Below are 14,732 nucleotides of genomic sequence, written 5' to 3'. Positions count from 1 at the left end.
TGCCTGCCGCAATGTGTAAAATGGGGACCTGTGCCTGCCGCAATGTGTAAAATGGGGACCTATGCACTATAAAAGGGGGCACATGGCTGGGCACTTTAAAAGGGGGCAGATGGCTGGGCACATATAAGGCAGGTGGAGCGGTAAATTTTGGATATACTGACCTACAGATACAACCGGCCCTTTGATGGGGACCAAACTGCTGATGCGGCCCCCGATGAATTTGAGTTTGACACCCCTGGGAGGGTCAGAGCTTTGAAAATCTATGTCGCCAGAACCGTGCAGATTAGGAAAACAGAGGCTCTGTTTGTCCTGTGGGCTCCCAACAAGATTGGGGCTCCTGCTTCCAAGCAGAGTATTGCGCGCTGGATCTGTAATACGATTCAGCAGGCTCATTCCACGGCAGGGTTGCCGTTACCGAAATCGGTGAAAGCTCACTCTACCAGAAAGGTGGACTCATTCTGGGCGGCTGCCCCAGGGGTTTCGGCATTACAACTTTGGCGAGCTGCTACTTGGTCGGGTTCAAACACCTTTGTGAAGTTTTACAAGTTTGATACCCTGGCCGAGGAGGACCTCTTGTTTGATCAGTCGGTGCTGCAGAGTCATCTGCACTCTCCCGCCCGTTCTAGAGCATTGGTATAAACCCCATGGTTTTGAAGCATCCCCAGATTCCTTTAGGACTTATGAGAAAATAGGATTTCTCTGACGTCCTAAGTGGATGCTGGGACTCCGTAAGGACCATGGGGAATAGCGGCTCCGCAGGAGACTGGGCACAAACTAAAGAAAGCTTTAGGACTAACTGGTGTGCACTGGCTCCGCCCACTATGACCCTCCTCCAGACCTCAGTTAGATTTTTGTGCCCGGCTGAGCTGGATGCACACTAGGTGGCTCTCCTGAGCCTGCTAGAAAGAAAGTTAGAATTAGGTTTTTTATTTTCAGTGAGATCTGCTGGCAACAGACTCACTGCTACGAGGGACTAAGGGGAGAAGAAGCGAACCTACCTGCTTGCAGCCAGCTTGGGCTTCTTAGGCTACTGGACACCATTCGCTCCAGAGGGATTGAACACAGGGCCCGACCTCGATCGTCCGGTCCCGGAGCCGCGCCGCCTTCCCCCTTACAGAGCCAGAAGCAAGAAGTGGTCCAGAAAATCGGCGGCAGAAGACTCTCAGTCTTCAACAAGGTAGCGCACAGCACTGCAGCTGTGCGCCATTGCTCCTCATGCACACCTCACACTCCGGTCACTGATGGGTGCAGGGCGCTGGGGGGAACGCCCTGAGCAGCAATAAGACACCTTGGCTGGCAAATATACACCATATATCGTCCAAAAGGCTATATAGGTGTAAATTAACCCCTGCCAGATTTCCAGAAAAAGCGGGAGAAAGTCCTCCGAAAAAGGAGCGGGGCTATCTCCCTCAGCACACTGGCGCCATTTTTCCCTCACAGCTCCGCTGGAAGGATCGCTACCTGGCTCTCTCCCCTGCAGTCCTGCATACAAAAGGGTAAAAAAGAGAGGGGGGGCACTAAATTTAGGCGCAGTATATATTATATAAGCAGCTATAAGGGAAAAACACTCATTTATAGTGGGATCCCTGTGTTATATAGCGCTCTGGTGTGTGCTGGCATACTCTCTCTCTGTCTCCCCAAAGGGCTTTGTTGGGTCCTGTCCTCTGTCAGAGCATTCCCTGTGTGTGCGGTGTGTCGGTACGGCTGTGTCGACATGTATGATGAGGAGGCTTACGTGGAGGCGGAGCAGATGCCTGTAAATGTGATGTCACCCCCTGCAGGGTCGACACCTGAGTGGATGAACTTATGGAAGGAATTACATGAAAGTGTCAACTCCTTACATAAAAGGTTTGACGACATGGGACAGCCGGCTTCTCAGCCTGTGCCTGCCCAGCCGTCTCAAAAGCCATCAGGGGCTCTAAAACGCCCGCTACCTCAGATGGCAGACACAGATGTCGATACGGATACTGACTCCAGTGTCGACGACGATGAGACAAATGTAACTTCCAATAGGGCCACACGTTACATGATTGAGGCAATGAAAAATGTGTTGCACATTACTGATATTACCCCGGGTACCACAAAAAAGGGTATTATGTTTGGGGAGAAGAAACTACCAGTAGTTTTTCCCTCATCTGAGGAATTAAATGAAGTGTGTGAAGAAGCGTGGGCTTCGCCTTATAAAAAATTGGTAATTTCTAAAAGGTTACTAATGACGTACCCTTTCCCGCCAGAGCATAGATCACGTTGGAAAACACCCCCTAGGGTGGATAAAGCGCTCACACGCTTGTCAAAAAAGGTGGCACTACCGTCTCCGGATACGGCCGTCCTAAAGGAGCCTGCTGATAGGAAGCAGGAGGCGATCCTGAAGTCTGTATATACACACTCAGGTATTATACTGAGACCAGCTATTGCTTCAGCATGGATGTGCAGTGCTGCAGCTGCGTGGTCAGATTCCCTGTCAGAAAATATTGATACCTTAGACAGGGACACTATATTGCTAACCATAGAGCATATAAAAGACGCAGTCTTATACATGAGAGATGCACAGGGGGATATTTGCCGGCTGGCATCTAAAATAAGTGCAATGTCCATTTCTGCCAGGATGGGTTTATGGACTCGGCAGTGGACAGGTGATGCAGATTCAAAAAGGCACATGGAAGTTTTGCCTTACAAGGGTGAGGAGTTGTTCGGGGATGGTCTCTCTGACCTAGTTTCCACAGCGACAGCTGGGAAATCAGCATTTTTACCCCAGGTTCCCTCACAGCCAAAGAAAGCACCGTATTATCAGGTACAGTCCTTTCGGCAAGCGGGTTAAGGGCGCGTCCTTTCTGCCCAAAGGCAGAGGTAGGGGGAAAAAGCTGCAACATACAGTTCCCAAGAGCAAAAGTCCTCCCCCGCTTCCGCCATGTCCGCCGCATGACGCTGGGGCTCCACAGGCGGAGCCAGGTGCGGTGGGGGCCCGTCTCAGAAGCTTCAGCGATCAGTGGGCTCGCTCACAGGTGGATCCCTGGATCTTTCGAGTAGTATCTCTGGGGTACAAGCTGGAATTCGAGACGTCTCCTCCCCCCCCCCCCCCCCCCCCCCGACTTTTCTTAAAATCTGCCTTACCAACGACTCCCTCAGACAGGGAGGCTGTGTTAGAGGCAATACACAAGCTGTATTCCCAGCAGGTGATAGTCAAGGTGGCAGGTGATAGTCAAGGTGCCCCTACTTCAACAAGGACGGGGTTACTATTCCACAATGTTTGTGGTACCGAAACCGGACGGTTCGGTGAGACCCATTTTAAATTTGAAATCCTTGAACACATATATAAAAAAATTCAAGTTCAAGATGGAATCGCTCAGGGCGGTTATTGCAAGCCTGGAAGAGGGGGATTACATGGTATCACTGGACATCAAGGATGCTTACCTGCATGTCCCCATTTAGCATCCTCACCAGGAGTACCTCAGATTTGTGGTACAGGATTGTCATTACCAATTCCAGACGTTGCCGTTCGGTCGGTCCACGGCACCAAGGGTATTTACCAAGGTAATGGCCGAAATGATGATACTCCTTCGAAAAAAGGGAGTTTTAATTATCCCGTACTGGGACGATCTCCTGATAAGGGCGAGGTCCAGGGAGCAGTTGTTGATCGGGGTAGCACTATCTCAGGAAGTGCTACAACAGCACGGTTGGATTCTCAATATTCCAAAGTCACAGCTGGCACCTACGACACGTCTACTGTTCCTGGGGATGGTTCTGGACACGGACCAGAAAAAAGTGTTTCTCCCGGAGGAGAAAGCCAAGAAGCTGTCATCTCTAGTCAGAGGCCTCCTGAAACCAAGACAGGTGTCGGTGCATCACTGCACGCGAGTCCTGGGAAAGATGGTAGCTTCCTACGAAGCAATTCCATTCGGCAGGTTCCATGCAAGAACTTTTCAGTGGGACCTGTTGGACAAGTGGTCCGGATCGCATCTTCAGATGCATCAGTTGATAACCCTGTCTCCAAGGACCAGGGTGTCTCTGCTGTGGTGGCTGCAGAGTGCTCATCTTCTAGAGGGCCGCAGATTCGGCATACAGGACTGGATCCTGGTAACCACGGATGCCAGCCTTCGAGGCTGGGGGGCAGTCACACAGGGAAGAAACTTCCAAGGGCTGTGGTCAAGTCAGGAGACTTCCCTACACATAAATATCCTGGAACTAAGGGCCATCTACAATGCCCTAAGTCAAGCAAGACCCCTGCTTCAGGACCAGCCGGTACTGATTCAGTCAGACAACATCACGGCGGTCGCCCATGTAAACCGACAGGGCGGCACGAGAAGCAGGATGGCGATGGCAGAAGCCACAAGGATTCTCCGTTGGGCAGAAAACCACGTGTTAGCACTGTCAGCAGTGTTCATTCCGGGAGTGGACAACTGGGAAGCAGACTTCCTCAGCAGGCACGACCTCCACCCGGGAGAGTGGGGACTTCATCCAGAAGTCTTCCACATGATTGTAAATCGTTGGTAAAGGCCACAGGTGGACATGATGGCGTCCTGCCTCAACAAAAAGCTAAAAAGATATTGCGCCAGGTCAAGGGACCCTCAGGCGATAGCTGTGGACGCTCTAGTGACACCGTGGGTGTACCAGTCGGTTTATGTGTTCCCTCCTCTTCCTCTCATACCAAAGGTACTGAGAATAATACGAAGGAGAGGAGTAAGAACTATACTCGTGGTTCCGGATTGGCCAAGAAGAGCTTGGTACCCAGAACTGCAAGAGATGATATCAGAGGACCCTTGGCCTCTGCCGCTCAGACAGGACCTGCTGCAGCAGGGGCCCTGTCTGTTCCAAGACTTACCGCGGCTGCGTTTGACGGCATGGCGTTTGAACACCGGATCCTAAAGGAAAAAGGGCATTCCGGAGGAAGGCATTCCGGAGGAAGTCATTCCTACGCTGATTAAAGCTAGGAAGGATGTTACAGTAAAACATTATCACCGCATATGGCGAAAATATGTGGCTTGGTGTGAGGCCAGGAAGGCCCCAACGGAGGAATTTCACCTGGGTCGATTCCTGCACTTCTTACAGTCAGGGGTGACTATGGGCCTAAAATTGGGTTCCATTAAGGTCCAAATTTCGGCTCTGTCGATTTTCTTCCAGAAAGAACTGGCTTCACTGCCTGAAGTTCAGACTTTTGTTAAGGGAGTGCTGCATATTCAGCCCCCTTTTGTGCCCCCTGTGGCACCTTGGGATCTCAACGTGGTGTTGAGTTTTCTGAAGTCACATTGGTTCGAGCCACTTAAGACCGTGGATTTAAAATATCTCACGTGGAAAGTGGTCATGCTGTTGGCCTTGCCTCGGCCAGGCGTGTGTCAGAATTGGCGGCTTTGTCGTGTAAAAGCCCTTATCTGATTTTCCATATGGATAGGGCAGAATTGAGGACTCGTCCCCAGTTTCTCCCTAAGGTGGTATCTGCGTTTCACATGAACCAACCTATTGTGGTGCCTGCGGCTACTAGGGACTTGGAGGACTCCAAGTTACTGGACGTATTCAGGGCCTTGAAAATATATGTTTCCAGGACGGCTGGAGTCAGGAAAACTGACTCGCTATTTATCCTGTATGCACCCAACAAGCTGGGTGCTCCTGCTTCGAAGCAGACTATTGCTCGCTGGATATGTAACACAATTCAGCTTGCGCATTCTGCGGCTGGACTGCCGCATCCTAAATCTGTAAAAGCCCATTCCACGAGGAAGGTGGGCTCTTCTTGGGCGGCTGCCCGAGGGGTCTCGGCTTTGCAACTTTGCCGAGCAGCTACTTGTTTGGGGTCAAATACGTTTGCAAGATTCTACAAGTTTGACACCCTGGCTGAGGAGGACCTAGAGTTCGCTCATTCGGTGCTGCAGAGTCATCCGCACTCTCCCGCCCGTTTGGGAGCTTTGGTATAATCCCCATGGTCCTTACGGAGTCCCAGCATCCACTTAGGACGTCAGAGAAAATAAGATTTTACTCACCGGTAAATCTATTTCTCGTAGTCCGTAGTGGATGCTGGGCGCCCATCCCAAGTGCGGATTGTCTGCAATACTTGTATATAGTTATTGTTAAACTAACGGGTTATTGTTGAGAAGCCATCTGTTGAGAGGCTTCGTTGTTTTCATACTGTTAACTGGGTATAGTATCACGAGTTGTACGGTGTGATTGGTGTGGCTGGTATGAGTCTTACCCGGGATTCAAAATCCTTCCTAAATTGTGTCAGCTCTTCCGGGCACAGTATCCTAACTGGGGTCTGGAGGAGGGTCATAATGGGAGGAGCCAGTGCACACCAGTTAGTCCTAAAGCTTTCTTTAGTTTGTGCCCAGTCTCCTGCGGAGCCGCTAATCCCCATGGTCCTTACGGAGTCCCAGCATCCACTACGGACTACGAGAAATAGATTTACCGGTGAGTAAAATCTTATTTTTAATACCTACCGGTTACAAACCGAGTCTCTACAGCTACTGCTGGAAAATCGTCATTTTTACCTTATGTTCCCCCAAAACATAAGAAAACGCATCATCAAATGCAGTCCTTTCGGCCCAATAGATACCGAAGAGGAAGATGCTCTGCCTTCCTTGCTGCTAGAGGCAGGGAAAGAGGTAAAAGAAACCCAGGCTTCTCTGCCTCCCAAGAACAGAAGTCCTCCCCGGCTTCTGCCAAGTCCACCGCATGACGCTGGGGTTTCCCTGCGGGAGTCCTCGCCGGTTGGGGCACATCTCAAGCTCTTCAGCCAGGTCTGGGTTTGCTCGGGCCTGGAACCTTGGATTTTAAAAATTGTGTCAGAAGGGTACAAACTAGAATTTTAAGACGTTCCCCCTCGCCGATTTTTAAAATCAGCCTTGCCAGCTTCTCTGACTGGCAGAGAGGTAGTGTGCGACGCAATACAAAAATTGTGTCAGAACCAGGTCATTATCACGGTTCCCCTGCGCAACAGGGACAAGGCTTTTATTCCAGCTTATTCGTGGTTCCGAAGCCGGACGGCTCGGTCAGAGCGATCCTCAACCTTAAAGACCTAAATTTCTTTCTGCAGAAATTCAAATTCAAGATGGAGTCTCTCAGAGCAGTGATCTCCAGTCTGGAGGAAGGGGACTTTATAGTCTCCTTAGACATAAAGGATGCCTACCTACATGTTCCCATTTATCCTCCTCATCAGGTCTTCCTGCGCTTTGCGGTTCAGGATTGTCATTACCAATTTCAGACGTTGCCGTTTGGGCTGTCCATGGCTCCGAGGATTTTCACCAAAGTGATGGCGGAGATGATGATTCTTCTTCGCATGCAAGGTGTCATGATTATCTCATACTTGGACAATCTCCTGATGAAAGCCAGATGCAGGGACAAGTTGTTACAGAACATTGCACTGTCCCTGAAGGTGTTGCAACAACATGACTGGCTCCTCAACCTGCTGAAATCTCAGTTGATCCCTACGACCCGCCTGTCGTTTCTGGGGATGAATCTGGACACAGAACTACAGAGAGTTTTTCTTCCGGAAGAAAAAGCTCGGGAACAAATCTTAAAACCAACCAGAGTGTCAATACATCAATGCACTCGCTTGCTGGGAAAGATGGTGGCAGCCTACGAGGCCATTCAGTTTGGCAGATTCCATGCCAGAGTATTCCAGTGGGACCTGTTGGACAAGTGGTCCGGTTCCCACCTACACATGCAACGGACGATAGTCCTGTCCTCAAAGACAAGAATATCACTGCTGTGGTGGCTGCACAGTTCTCACCTCATCGAGGGACGCAGGTTCGGTATTCAGGATTGGATTCTAGTGACCACGGATGCAAGTCCCCGGGGTTGGGGTGCAAGGAAGATGGTCAAGTCTGGAGACTTGTCTCCACATAAACGTTCTGGAATTAAGGGCGATTTACAACGGCCTTCTACAAACGGAACGCCTTCTTCAAAGTCGACCCGTCCTTATCCAGTCGGAGAATGTAACAGCAGTAACTTACATCAACAGCCGGGGCGGAACAAAAAGCAGAGCAGCAATGGCAGAAGCCACAAGGATTCTCCGCTGGGCGGAGAAACATCTAAGCGCTCTGTCAGCTATCTTTATTCCAGGAGTGGACAACTGGAAAGCAGACTTCCTCAGCAGACATGATCTCCATCCAGGAGAGTGGGGACTTCATCCAGAAGTCTTCACAGAAGTGACAAGTCGCTGGGGTACTCCCCAAGTAGAGATGATGGTGTCTCGTCTCAACAAGAAACTCCAAAATGAGGGACCCTCAAGCCATAGCGGTGGACGCTCTGGTGACACCGTGGGTGTTTCAGTCGGTATGTGTTCCCTCCACTTCCTCTCATTCCGAGAGTGTTAAAAATGATAAGAAGAAGAAAGGTTCCGACGATCCTCATTGTTCCAGATTGGCCAAGGAGGGCTTGGTATCCCGATCTTCAGGATTTACGCATAGGAAATCCCTGGCTGCTTCCTCTACGAGAGGACCTGATAAAAGCAGGGGCCGTGTTAGTATCAAGATTTACTGCGGCTACGTTTGACGGCATGGCGGTTGAACGCCAGATTCTAGCCCAGAAGGGAATTCCCAGTGAAGTCATTCCCACTCTTATTCAGGCTAGAAAGGATGTTACGGCAAAACACTATCACCACATTTGGAGGAAATATATTTCTTGGTGCGAGTCCAAGAAGGCTCCTGCGGATATTTTTTAACTTGGACGTTTTCTCCACTTTTTACAAGCTGGAGTGGATGCGGGCCTTAAATTAGGATCCATTAAAGTACAGATTTCTGCATTGTCAGTTTTCTTTCAGAAACAATTGGCCTCACTTCCTGAGGTGCAAACGTTTGCAAAAGGGGTGTTACACATCCAACCTCCTTTTGTGCCTCCTGTGGCACCTTGGGACCTTAACGTGATGTTACAGTTCCTTCAATCTCACTGGTTTGAACCTTTTTCAAAAGGTGGATTTGAAATTCCTCACTTGGAAAGTGGTAATTTTATTGGCCTTGGCATCTGCACGGCGGGTGTCCGAATTGGCGGCCTAGTCTCACAAGAGCCCTTATTTGATCTTCCATGAAGATAGAGCAGAGTTGAGAACTCGTCAACAGTTTCTGCCGAAGGTGGTTTCTTCTTTTCATATAAACCAACCTAATGTCCGTCTCCCTCGGCACAGTTCCTATAACTGAGGTCTGGAAGAGGGGCATAGAGGGAGGAGCCAGTTCACGCCCTTATTAAAGTCTTAAAGTGCCCATTTCTCCTGTGGATCCTGTCTATACCCCATGCTTCTATTGATGACCCCAGCATCCTCTACGGACTCAGAGAAAAGGATTTACTGGTAGGTATTAAAATCCTATTATTTATTAGTGCGCAAGCAGGACAGCATTTTCTCTTCTTTGGTGTTTTATTATTACAACCATGTCACCTCTAGTAATCCCACATGAGCGTCCATGACACCTCTAGTAATCCCACACAAGCGTCCATGTCTCCTCCAGTAATCCCACACGAGCGTCCATGTCACCTCTAGTAATCCCACATGAGCGTCCATGTCGCCTCTAGTAATCCCACATGAGCGTCCATGTCGCCTCTGGTAATCCCACATGAGCATCAGTGTCACCTCTAGTAATCCCACATGAGCGTCCGTGTCACCTCTAGGAATCCCACATGAGCGTCCATGTCACCTCTAGTAATCCCACATGAGCGTCCATGTCGCCTCTAGTAATCCCACATGAGCGTCCATGTCGCCTCTAGTAATCCCACATGAGCATCAGTGTCACCTCTAGTAATCCCACATGAGCGTCCATGTCACCTCTGGTAATCCCACATGAGCGTCCATGTCGCCTCTAGGAATCCCACATGAGCGTCCATGTCACCTCTAGTAATCCCACATGAGCGTCCTTGACACCTCTAGTAATCCCACATGAGCGTCCATGTCACATCTAGTAATCCCACATGAGCGTCCATGTCACCTCTAGTAATCCCACATGAGCGTCCATGTCGCCTCTAGTAATCCCACATGAGCGTCCATGTCACCTCTAGGAATCCCACATGAGCGTCCATGTCGCCTCTAGTAATCCCACATGAGCGTTCAGTGTTGATCAAGCTCCAGTCTAAGCATCCTATCTTTTTTTTTTTATATACACATAAAAGCAATGATTACAGGTAAAACATGTCAGTTATAGAATTATATATTGTATCCTGTAACACCCTGGGTCTTGTCTACTCATTTTATATTTCCATAATGTATTTTATTTCCAGCAGATGGACACACAAGCAGAAATATCTCAGAAGGACATCTAATGGTATCCCAGGATTCTGAAATAACAGATAATGACAGTAGACAGGATTCTCCAGGAGATAACCCCATTACCCCAATTATACATCCAGCTCTATCAGCTGATCCCCCTGATCCTGGGGAATGTTCTCCTGATCACTCTGATATTGGTGCATCTGTTACAGCTCTGACAGTAGATACAGAGTTTCCCTGTTCTGTAGATGCCAAATGTTTTACACAGAACACAAAGCTTATTACCCATCATCCAGCTAAGGCAGGTGAGAGGCCACTGATATGTTCTGAATGTGGGAAATGTTTCGCATTTAAATCAGTTCTTGTTACACATCAGAGAAGTCACACAGGTGAGAAGCCGTTTTCCTGTTCTGAGTGTGGGAAATGTTTTACACAGAAATCAGCTCTTGTTACACATCAGAGTAGTCACACAGGTGAGAAGCCATTTTCCTGTTCTGAGTGTGGGAAATGTTTCGCATTTAAATCAGTTCTTGTTAGACATCAGAGAAGTCACACAGGTGAGAAGCCGTATTCCTGTTCTGAGTGTGGGAAATGTTTTGCATTCAAATCACATTTTGTTATTCATCAGCATACTCACACAGGTGAGAAGCCATTTCCATGTTCTGAGTGTGGGAAATGTTTTGCACGGAAATCAGATCTTGTTAAACATCAGAGAAGTCACACAGGTGAGAAGCCGTATTCCTGTTCTGAGTGTGGGAAATGTTTTACACAGAAATCAGCTCTTGTTACACATCAGAGTAGTCACACAGGTGAGAAGCCATTTTCCTGTTCTGAGTGTAGGAAATGTTTTCCACGGAAATCAGCTCTTGTTGCACATCAGAGAAGTCACTCAGGTGAGAAGCCGTTTTCCTGTTCTGAGTGTGGGAAATGTTTCGCATGTAAATCAGTTCTTGTTAGACATCAGGGACGTCACACAGGTGAGAAGCCGTTTTCCTGTTCTGAGTGTGGGAAATGTTTTACACAGAAATCAGCTCTTGTTACACATCAGAGTAGTCACACAGGTGAGAAGCCATTTTCCTGTTCTGAGTGTAGGAAATGTTTCGCATTTAAATCAGTTCTTGTTAGACATCAGAGAAGTCACACAGGTGAGAAGCCGTATTCCTGTTCTGAGTGTGGGAAATGTTTCACATTTAAATCAGTTCTTGTTAGACATCAGAGAAGTCACACAGGTTAGAAGCCGTATTCCTGTTCTGAGTGTGGGAAATGTTTTGCATTCAAATCACATTTTGATATTCATCAGCATACTCACACAGATGAGAAGCCGTATTCCTGTTCTGAGTGTAGGAAATGTTTTGCACGGAAATCAGATCTTGTTACACATCAGAGAAGTCACACAGGTGAGAAGCCGTTTTCCTGTTCTGAGTGTGGGAAATGTTTTGCATTCAAATCACATTTTGATATTCATCAGCATACTCACACAGGTGAGAAGCCATTTCCATGTTCTGAGTGTGGGAAATGTTTTGCACGGAAATCAGATCTTGTTAAACATCAGAGAAGTCACACAGGTGAGAAGCCGTATTCCTGTTCTGAGTGTGGGAAATGTTTTACACAGAAATCAGTTCTTGTTACACATCAGAGTAGTCACACAGGTGAGAAGCCATTTTCCTGTTCTGAGTGTAGGAAATGTTTTCCACGGAAATCAGATCTTGTTGCACATCAGAGAAGTCACACAGGTGAGAAGCCATACTTCTGTTCTGAGTGTGGGAAATGTTTTGCACAGAAATCAAATCTTGTTCTACATCAGAGAAGTCATACAGGTGAGAAGCCGTATTCCTGTTCTGTGTGTGGGAAATGTTTTGCATATAAATCAAATCTTGTTACACATCAGAGGAGTCACACAGGTGAAAAGCCATTTTCATGCTGTGAGAGAAATAAATCCGCTCTTGTTGAACATATTAGACATTACCCAAATACGGAACCATTTACATCTTCTGGAGTATAATTATCACTGTCATGCAATGTTCCTCAAGGGTCAACCTTATCTCCTATGCTTTATGCAATATAAATGCTACCACTGGGTGATATAATCAGACGTCTTGGCCTGGTCTACCACTGCTATGCAGATGACCTGCTTTTTGCTCCATGTACTGAGAACCTAATACCAATCCTAAATGGTTGTCTAGCTGAGCGCCATGGGTGGATGATGCCAGTTGGCTGTGACTCAGTCTTTGTGAAACATAATAGAAGCTCACCAACAAAGGACAAGACTTTACCAACCATCTGGATTTATGCTTTGGTGTACAGAATTGAAAATACTGAACATGTGCTGAATCTTTGTGTTGTCCTGGTATGTGGCTGACACATACATCAGGTATCTGCCACATACAAATCCTCATTCTTCCATCTGTGGACCATAGCCAGAATCAAGCACTTGATTCCCTCAGAAGTTCATAGACTACTGCAATGCCATCTACCTGGGTCTACCAGCAAAAGAATTACAGAGCTTGCAGCTAGTACAGAATGCAGCAGCCAAGCTGTTATCTAACCAGCCCGTTCCTGCCACATAACACCCATTCTCTACTCCCTTCACCGGCTGCCTGTAAGATGACAAATCTATTTCATAATTGGCTAACTGACCTTCCCAGCCCAACATTACATGGTCCAAGGTACTAGAAGCAGCTTCTGCCTCCTTACTGCCCTGCTTGCTTGCTTCTACAGATGGACTGTTACCAGCAGTACCAAGAATCTCCTGTCATTCATTTATGGGTTGAATGTTTAGCTTTGTAGCCCTGACCATGGAACTCACTGCCTTGCACAGTCCAAGAGGCCTGCAGTCTAGAGACCTTCACAAGCAGACTGATGACTGTTACTCACGCTTTTCATTAATGTACCTCTATTTCTCATACGTCCTAGAGAATGCTGGGGATTCCAAAAGGACCATGGGGTATAGACGCATCCGCAGGAGCTTGGGCACACTGTAAAGACTTAAACTGGGTGTGAACTGGCTCCTCCCTCTATGCCCCTCCTCCAGACCTCAGTTAGACTTTGTGCCCAGGAGTGATGGGTCACACACTAGGGGAGCTCTACTAAGTTTCTCTGAAAGACTTTGTTAGGTTTTTTATTTTCAGGGAGACCTGCTGGCTACAGGCTCCCTGCAGTGTGGGACTGAGGGGAGAGAAGCAGGACCTACTTCTGTGAGTTTCAAGGCTCTGCTTCTCGGCTACTGGACACCATTAGCTCCAGAGGGTTCGATCACTTGGTGTGCCTAGCTGCTTGTTCCCGGAGCCACGGCGTCAATCCCCTCACAGAAGCCAGAAGAAAGAAGTCGGGTGAGTATTGGAAGAAAAGAAGACTTCAGACGGCAGAAGACTTCAGTAATGGAAGTACAGTGGTAGTGCTGCTCTTCATGCTCCCACACACCAACGGCACTCACAGGGTGCAGGGCGCTGGGGGGGGGGGGGGGGGGAGCGCCCTGGGCGCATGTTACTGGTCTGCTTAATGTGAACAACTGGCAAAAAAAAAAAAGCATTTAGGTGCCGAGGCACCGTGGTTCATCCCCCGCCAGTATACTTTAATTATTTCCCCGCCACCGCTTATACGGGTGCAGGGCACGCGGGGGGGAGCGCCCTGGGCAGCGAGTCAGTTTTAACAGTTCTTACTCTCGCTGCCGGGGGCTCCGTATACAGACCCCGTCGGCCGCCATGGGGTACAGGGCGCCGGGATGTGGTGGCGCCCGGGGCAGCATAGATAGTTAGAGCTCCCGGGCACCGCATACGGGGACCCACCTGAGAGCGGCAGGTGCGCGATGCGCCGGAACTCCCGCTTCCCGAACGTTGTCTGGGGTGCACGGCGCGCAGGGGGGCGCCCTGAGCAGCATGGTGCTGAGTATATATATATATATATATATATATATACCCTATATTTAGTACTCTGCCTATTTTGGTTTTCAGATCCAGGGGGGCTATAGCGCGCCGAGAGGGGCGGAGCTTAGCCTCACACACTGAGTCAGCGCCATTTTTCCCTGCTGTCCCCGCCAAGAACAAACAGTGGGGAACGCAATGTTTGGACTGTGTTGCCCTCCCAGAGGTGTAATCTCCCTGTGTATAGGGTCCCCCGGCTCAATATAGGGTTTTATATATATATATATATATATATATATATATATAATTAATTTTTTGTCGAGCGGGCTTAAGTGCGCCGGGAAGGGGCGGAGCTTAGACCTCACAGAGGGGTCAGCGCCATTTTCCAAAGTTCCCCACCGGGACTTGCTGTATACTAAGAAGGAAGGGGGACACAGAGTGTTTTAATGCTGTATGGGTGTCATACAGCATTAGGATTGATAATGGACGCAGAATCCTTGTTGTAATACATAAATACACTGTTTCCCTGTTTTATTTACTCACTATTGGTTAGTCGACGTGTGTCGACAGGTGTGAGGGCTTTGTCAAAGGCGCCTGTGGGGATAACTGTCGGTTTCGCCGGTACTTGATTCAAACAACTAAGTATTGACAGGTTACTTTTGTGTGCTTAAAAAAACAAGTAAACACACTAGGGG

At 48.5% G+C, this 14,732-nt stretch overlaps 1 protein-coding gene and 1 pseudogene across 1 annotated transcript in view; both read left to right on the top strand.

Moving 5' to 3' along the window:
- LOC134984750 (zinc finger protein 420-like) overlaps positions 1-14,732 on the top strand; it is a 197,600-nt gene that overhangs the window by 23,984 nt on the left and 158,884 nt on the right. The window lies entirely within an intron of this gene.
- LOC134984758 (oocyte zinc finger protein XlCOF7.1-like) lies at positions 10,596-13,070 on the top strand (annotated as a pseudogene).

This window comes from Pseudophryne corroboree (assembly GCF_028390025.1).
Source record: "Pseudophryne corroboree isolate aPseCor3 chromosome 3 unlocalized genomic scaffold, aPseCor3.hap2 SUPER_3_unloc_8, whole genome shotgun sequence".
Taxonomy (NCBI): domain Eukaryota; kingdom Metazoa; phylum Chordata; class Amphibia; order Anura; family Myobatrachidae; genus Pseudophryne; species Pseudophryne corroboree.
This window is presented reverse-complemented; position numbering and strand designations above follow the sequence as displayed.